At 41.1% G+C, this 8609-nt stretch overlaps 1 non-coding gene across 1 annotated transcript; it reads right to left on the bottom strand.

Moving 5' to 3' along the window:
- Positions 1-547: 547 nt before the first annotated feature.
- On the bottom strand, positions 548-653 carry LOC120092329. The gene has a single exon (XR_005486034.1). It is a non-coding gene; the product is annotated as a small nucleolar RNA R71 (small nucleolar RNA).
- Positions 654-8609: the final 7956 nt, after the last annotated feature.

The raw sequence follows: 8609 nt of genomic DNA, 5'->3' as shown, positions 1-8609 counted from the left end.
GAAGGACAAAATCCTGAGGCCGATTACGACCCAAAGATTGAGAAAACTTTCCAAAGAAGAAGAAGAAACAGCCGCCAAGGACAACAAGAGAAAGATCCCAACATGGCGGAGCAACCAGAAAACAGAGCACCAAATGCAAATAATATCATGGAGAATCCCATCCTCTTGGCGAATGACCGCAATAGGCCCATCCGGGACTCTACGTCGCCCAACCTTTATGATTTCTCACCAGGGATCATGAGGCCAGCCTTAGACGGATCGAGATTCGAATGAAACTAGTGATGCTGCAAATGATTAAAACTATCGGACAGTTTGGCGGTAGGCATGGCAAGGATCCGCACACCCACCTCCTGAGTTTTATCGAGATCTGTAATACGTTCGTGTTCCCAAACTTCTCCGCTAAGGAGGTTTGATTAACACTGTTCCCATTTTTTTTTTGTGACCAGGCACGTAAATGGCTTATTCTCTCAAACCAAGGGAGATTACATCATGGGAACAAGTAGTGGAGAATTTCATGAAGAAGTACTTCCCTCCTGCGGAAAACACCAGAAGGAGGAAGTTGATCACTAATTTTGAACAGGATATTGATGAATCGCTCAATGACGCCTGGGCGAGGTTTAAGAGGCTGGTAAGAGATTGCCCCATAATGACTTACCAGATTGTTTACAGATGGAAATTTTCTACACAGTTTGAACCCTGCATCGCAGACGGTTGCCAATGTGGCAGCAGCTGGAGGTTTGATTGATAAAACTTACGACGAGGCTAAGAATATCCTTGATCGCATTTCCAGGAATCGTGAAGATTGGAGGAAAAACGATCAAAGATTGAGAATTAAGGACAGTGACACAAAGAATGGGGTTATCGCATCCCTGTAGAACCAAATGACTATGATGGTGTATTTAATACAAGGAATTGCAATCAGTAGCCCAGGAATGCATAGTGGGCAAGTTAACGCAATCAACCAAATGAGCGTAAGTTTGTGCTACTTGCGGTGAAGACCATTCAATGGAAGAGTGTCCGAGGAACCCTCAGTCTGTCTATTTTGTGAAGAATAATCCATTTTCCAATACGTACAACCCTGGGTGGAGAAACCGCCCTAACTTCGCTTGAAAAAATCAACAACAAACTTTTCAACCAATGGCGCTAAAAGAAGGGCCACCAGGATTTTTCCCGCGAACAAACGGTCAAACACAAAATCAAGCCAGCAGTTTGTAGGTGCCGCAATCTTCATCTTTGGAGAACTTACTGAAGCAATATATTGAAAAGAATGAAACAATGCTTCAGAACCAAGCGACGTCGATCCACAATCTTGAAATTCAGATAGGATAGATTGTGAGCGAACTCAAGAATAGACCGCAAGGGGCACTGCTGAGTTCAATAGAGCTCCCGCGCAACCCAGGTGGTACGGGAAAAGAGCAATGTCAAGTTGTGACATTGTGAAGTGGAAAGACAGTGGCGGAGGAGAAGATGGAGCCTAGTCAGACAGCTTCCATTGCGATGGAACCACAGACCCCGTTGATTAAAAAAGAAATAGAAGAAAATGAGGCGATGGAACCAGAGATTGCATCCACTTCAAAGCCGAAAAAATAGGGAACTGTGAAAATACACCTGCCACCATTCCCTCAAATACTTAAAAAGAATAAAAATGATGAAGTGCAGTATCAACGCTTTATGGACATGCTAAAACAATTGCATATCAACATCCCGTTCACTGAAGCGATTGAACAGATGCCCAAGTATGCAAAGTTTCTAAAGGACATGGTGACAAAGAAAAGAAGCACTGGTAAGTTTGCAACGGCGGCATTGACGCAAAGTTCAAAATCTATAATTCCACCGAAAATGTGCGACCCTGGAAGTTTCACAATACCCTGCTCGATCGGCGGGTTATACATTGGTCAAGCGCTTTACGATCTCGAGGCCAGCATCAACTTAATGCCCATTTCAATTTTCAAACAGTTGAATGTGGGGCAGCTGGCACCACGACGATGACTCTCCAGTTAGCTGACAGGTCCTTTGTGCATCTAGAAGGGAAGGTGAAAGATGTCTTGGTCACGATTGACAAATTTATATTACTAGCATACTTCATCATCCTGGACTATGAAGCGGACAATGATGTACCCATCATCCTGAGACGACCATTTTTATCCACTAGTCGCGCTCAGATTGATGTGTACAAAGGATAGATCACACTGAGCATGAATGGACAGAAGCTCAGGTTTGATATTATCAGAGCCCTGAAATACCCAAAAGAAGAAGACCTTGCTGAATCTGACGATGAACTAAGTTTGAATGAAGAAGAAAAGTCTAAAGATGAAAATGAAGATGAGGATGCGACCGCATCCATAGTAGTCTGCAATTCTATCATAGAAATAACAACCAAAGAAGACAAGTTGATAATGAATGAAGAAAGAAAAACACCAAAACCATCCTTGGAACGTCCACCGATAGTAGAGCTGAAAACCCTTCTAAACCACCTGAAGTATGCTTTTCTGGGGTAAGAATGAAACGCTTCTAGTTATAATTTCCTCTACACTTCATGAAGATCAAGAAAATGCGCTGCTGAGCATCCTGAGAAAGTATATAAAAGCAATTGGATGGACTTAGCAGACATCAGAGGAATTAGCCCCACATATTGCATGCACAGGATTCGTCTCGAGGACAATAAAAAAGGATCGATCGAACATCAACGCAGACTCGATCCTGCGATGAAGGAGGTCGTTAAAAAGGAGATAATCAAGTGGTTAGACGCAGGGATTATCTATCCAATCACTGACAGCACTGGGTCAGCCCCGTGCAATGTGTGCCGAAGAAAGGAAGGATGACGGTAGTCCCAAATGCAAATAATGAACTGATACCAATGAAGATCGTCATTGGCTGGTGAACTTGCATGGACTATTGAAAACTGAATGTGGCGACAAAGAAGGATCATTTCCCTTTGCCTTTTATCGACTAAATGCTAGACTGCCTAGTTGGAAATGATTTCTACTGCATCTTGGATGGATATGTCAGCTATAACCAAATCATGATTGCTCCCGAAGATCACTAGAAAACCACATTCACCTGCCCTTATGGAACATTTGTGTTTCGACGCATTGCCGTTCGGCCTATGCCAATGCGCCGAGCAATTTCCAGAGGTGTATGATGGCCATCTTTTCTGAGTATCTTGAAGATTCTGTAGAAATTTTCATAGATGAGTGATGCGTTATTTTATGTGATGACTTTATGGAATGAGATGCGGTGAAGGAAATGTGTTGAGCAACAAGTTTTCTCAGCAAAATTCAAGTATAAACCCCACTGAGTTTCCTAGTAAGTCCAGGGTCGAACTCAGGGACTAGGGAAAATAATATGCGGTGGTATTTTCTCAGCAGACTTTGCGGTAACCAAATAAATCAATAAGTGTTTGGGTTGTTGTTTGCGGTAATAAAATAAATAAATGCGGTGGATTTGAGAAAAGTTCGAGTATGTGGTAGATACATGAGTATGCAGAGGAACGGGTTGAGAAAGTCTTTAGCTAGCGTTTCCTGGGAATCCGTCAGATTATGTGATCATGCTACACTCATGCAACAACAAATCATTTTCCAATGCAAATGTGGTGCTCCTAATTCTAGGGCACATGTGTTGAATGCAACAATGTCCATAGAGCTTATTCTTAAGTCTCTTCTATTTTCCCATGTGATGATAAGATGCATACAAAGATAAGGTGACTGCATACAATCACATCCTATGAATAGCAAACAGTGCTTATTCCTTAGCTCCCATCTTTTGATTATGCGTTCTAATCTGACTCTCCCGAGCCTAGATTCTAACCTGACTTTTTCGAGCCAAGATCCTGTCCATAGACTACCCTCCTAAGTATCTCTAATGGACGAATGAAGCATATATAATACAAGATAATCACATAGAATGAAGATCCCCAGTTATGCTAGCTAAGTGTTTCTCAACCCATTCAACAGATTTAGCTACTCATGCATAATAAATAGAGAATGAATAGATATAAAGAAGTAAATTCCATTTCTATAGATGAGTTTAAGTACAAAATAACAATGGAAGATAATGATAGAGAGCCTGGTAGTAATCTCTTAATTCCCAAGGCCTTTACACTGTCAACTTTATTTTGTTCAAAAGATATTTCTGCTTCAGCAAGAGCTGGCCCTCTCTCTGATCTTGAAGCTTCCGACACTCTCCCAAGTTCACCGGAATGATCTATCGGTACAATCTCGCTTCTCTCACTTCCGCCTTAAAATAAAAGAAAATCTAAGAACAAAGCTAATCTATCTAAGGCAAAATTCTCTAACTCTCCGAACTTGCTGAACTAGCTGAACCCCTTTTTTGAAGGTTGCCTTCAGTATTTATAGAGCTTCAGGGTGAAAGATGACTTCTCTCTTATGATTGCACAGATGGGATGGCTTTAATTCTCTGACTGATGCGCCGAATATTTGTCACCAAAAAGCTGAGTGTACTTGTTATCTTTAGTGGCTTGTCAACTTAATTCGGATTCGACTGTCATCAGCTTTCTGTCCCATCGTGATTAATTATGCTTTTCACTCAGATGCGAACAACCCACCAAGTTGCGCCAGCTCTATGCGGCAATCCTTCTTGAGCAGATGTTTGCGAGCATAATCACCGCAAAGGCTTGCGGTAAGCTGCGCTCAACCCTTGATTTCTTATGATCGTGCTTTCCGCCTTGCGTTAACGCATATTCTGCATAAAATACAAAAGTTAACTGATTCTATGCGATGACGCATGCAACCGCAATGTCATGAACTTAAATGCTTTTTTGGACGCTATCTAACATATTCATCAATGCAAACCTTCATTGTTAATAACTTAGCACTGTAATAACGCGCATTTCTACTCGGTATCAACGACTTGTCGGTGTATGGCAAAAACAAAGTCTGTCTCCAACAATCTAGAGAAGATACTGAAGAGATGTGAAGAGACGAACCTTGTGCCTAAATTGGGAGAAATGCCACTTCATGGTGAAGGAAGGTATCGTGCTTGGGCACAAAGTCTCCAAGGATGAGCTGGAGGTGGACAAGGCAAAGAATATTCTGAGGCAATTGAAAAGCATTTCCCCCTCCATCCGAATGTGAGGCTGTCAAGGAGCTTCTGTAGGGATATGCTGGCTTACATTTATCGACGTTTGGGTGTTAAGACTTTTCAAGATTGCAAAACGACCCGTTTGGGTGCCGTTGGCTGTGAGGAGGAAAAAGCAATTTGAACTTTTGAAATGACCAATGGCACTCAACGCATTCTAAGATTACTGAAAGAACACAATTAAACAACGCAACCTGTGATTGATCTCGCAATAGATTCCAGACTGGCACAACGCCTTGAACTAATGTGCGACGCAAGTGGTTATCGATGGAGAGGCAGCGTGTTACCAAAACAATAAGAAAAAAACAAGCTACACTCCATCGCAGCAGAGGGTAAATACTCAACTTTGCTCAACAAATACACTACCACAGAAGAAGAATTGCTTACGGTGATATTTGCTTGGGAATTAAATTAATCATTCACACTGACCACTCGGCGGATAAATATTTGATGACAAAGAAAGATGCCAAGCCGAGATTGATTCAATGAGTTTCTCCTCTTCAAGAATTCAAATGGAAATCATTGATCGCAAGGGGACAGAGAACCAGGTTGCCAGGACCATTATCAGACTAGAAAAACCAGAAGTTGACCGCAAACTAATCAAAGGTGAACGGCAACTTTCCCAGACGTAGACAGCTATTTAAAATTGGAAGAATTACCATGACTGTGGACGTGGTCAATTTTTTGGTTTGCGAAAAATTCCCTGAGGGTTTATACAACCCCACCAGAAGAGCGGCTCAAACATGAATGTAGATCATATTATTGAGACGAAGCCAAATCCATTTATTAAGAGGGGGTTCAGACTAGATTTTGCACCTATGCGTTACTAGACGCTGCTCACCAAACGCATACTATCACCAATGCCATGACCTCGCCCATATTGGAGGACACTTTGGAGGCCAACACACAGTAACAAAGGTGTTACAAAGTGGTTATTTTTGGCCAACATTATTCAAGGATGCAAGAGACTATGCAATGAAATGCGACCGGTGCCAACGCACAGGAAACATTTCATGGAAACATGCGATGCCCATGAACATCATCTTAGAATTGGAACTGTTCGACATCTGGGGCATAGACTTCATGGGACCATTTCCACCATCAAATTGTCACAAATACATTCTATTGGCTGTCGACTACGTTTCCAAGTGGGTAGAAGCGGTATCGTGCATCGCAAGCGATGCGACGGTAGTCTCCAAGTTCTTAAAGAAAAATATTTTCACTCGTTTTGGCACTTCACGTGCCATAATAAGTGATGAAGGCTCTCACTTTGTTAATCACATCGTCAACAATTTGCTACTTAAATATAATATCCTCCATAAAGTGGCCATCGCATACCATCCACAAACAAATGATCAAGCTGAAGTGTCCAACAGAGAAATCAAGCTGATATTAGAGAAGGTGGTAAAACCTTCACGAAAAAATTGGGCAATGAAGCTTGACGATGCCTTGTGGGCATCTAGGATTGCCTATAAGACATTTATAGGGATGTCCCTGTATGCGTTGGTGTTCGGAAAGGCATGTCATTTACCGCTTGAGCTGGAGCATAAAGCACTGTGGACAGTGAAAAAGCTAAATTTTGAATTAAAGGCCGTAGGGGAAGCAAGAAAACTTCAGTTGGTCGAGCTTGAAGAATGGAGAACTCACACATACGAGAATGCAAAAATCTACAAGGAGTGCGCAAAGTGCTGACATGACAAACAATTATGCGAGAAGAATCTCCAAGTCGACAAAAGGTCTTATTATTCAATTCGGGCCTACAACTCTTTCCTGGGAAATTAAAGTCACGTTGGTCCAGACCCTTCATAATCAGAGAGGTATTCCCGCATGGTGCGGTTGAGTTATCCAATGAAGATGGGACCAACACATTCAAAGTCAACGAGCAAAGAGTCAAAATATATCACAGAGAATACTTGCATCGTGAGAACACCTCCGTGTACCTGATGAATTCTGACTAAAGACGAAGTGGGCAGTCCCTGCACAATCATGCGATTCAATTTCATCAGGGAGCAATTTTTGTGAAGTATCCGTTGAAACCTTCAATTCATGAACTTAATTCTACCTCTTTGTAGTCATTATCATTTATTTATCCTTTGCATATTATTTCTATAAAAAAAAAATTTACTCTGTCTTTTATTTGACCCTCTCAATGTTTTTTTTTGCAATGATCGTGGTGAACGACTGCGGAGAAGCTACACGAAAGACGCAACTAGTTTATTCCACCACCGCAATTGAAGAAAGTAGTTTGCCGCAAAGAATGATGCGATTACAAATAATGCAGGCGACAGAGCAAATTTGGGGGTTGTATCTTTCCTTGACTTGGCTTATTCCAAATTTTTCTCTATTTCATCTCATTTTAACTTTGATAATTTTATCATCGCATCCTCTTTAGTCGGCGAAATCATTACACATTGATTAATTTAGTAAGTCACCGCATTGTTTCTTTTTGCCAATTATGATTTCAATGATGACACGCAAACTTTTATTTTTCATCACATGCACTAGAGTCAACTTAATTTTAGGACAGTCAATTCATGAAATATTTCTAGAAGTTAGTGGTCCACTAGCTTTTTTTTCAAACTCACTTTTATGAAATCTCCTAAGAGTATCACATGAATTCTCTCAATCTTTCAGCAATGAGGACATTGCTGCCTTTAAATTTTGGGGTGCGATATTCATTTTCAACCTTGATATTTTAGGCATTTAAAAACAAAACAAAATAAAATAAAATCATAACGTTGCGATCAAATCCTACTTGTAGTTGGATGTCCGCATGACACCCGTGGGGGCAAGTCAATACGAAGGTAGGAATCGTAATCAACACATAAATAAAATGATTGCAACTCCGTTGCTAAATGGGCATGAGTTTAGACTGAGAAAGAGCACCTTGCTCGTAGTTGGATTTAGTTGACAAGCTGTTAACGACACACTGTAGCAAGTACACTCAACTTTTCGGTGACAATTATTCGGCGCATCAGACAGATAATTAATGACATCCAATCAATGCAGTCATTTGAGAGAAAAAGCTCTTCACCCTGAAGCTCTATAAATACCAAAGGCCACCTTCATTAAAGAAGTTCGGTTTTTATTACAGCTGAGCCATAGAGAGAGTTCACCATACAAAATATAGTTAGCCTTTGTTCATAGTTTTCTTACATTTAGCAGGTGAAGGTGAGAGAAGAGAGTGTGGAAGAGCGTTGAGAATAGAGAGAGGGTCGACTCTTGCGAGAGCAAGAATATTCTTTAGGGCAGAGTAGAGTAGAATAGTGCAAAAGCCTTGGGAAGCAAGAAATTGCTACCAGACTCCCTATCTTTACCTTCCATTGTCATCCTGTATTTTGATTTCATTTATAAAATGGAACTTGCATCTCTATATCTGCTCACTCTCTTTACATTACGCATAAGTAACTAAACATCCGAATGGGTTGAGAAGCACTTAGCTAACATGACCTAAGATCTTCATTGTATGCGATCATTTTGTCTTATGTATGCATCCATCACCCCTTTAAAGC

Source organism: Benincasa hispida, chromosome 11, assembly GCF_009727055.1.
Source record: "Benincasa hispida cultivar B227 chromosome 11, ASM972705v1, whole genome shotgun sequence".
Taxonomy (NCBI): domain Eukaryota; kingdom Viridiplantae; phylum Streptophyta; class Magnoliopsida; order Cucurbitales; family Cucurbitaceae; genus Benincasa; species Benincasa hispida.
This window is presented reverse-complemented; position numbering and strand designations above follow the sequence as displayed.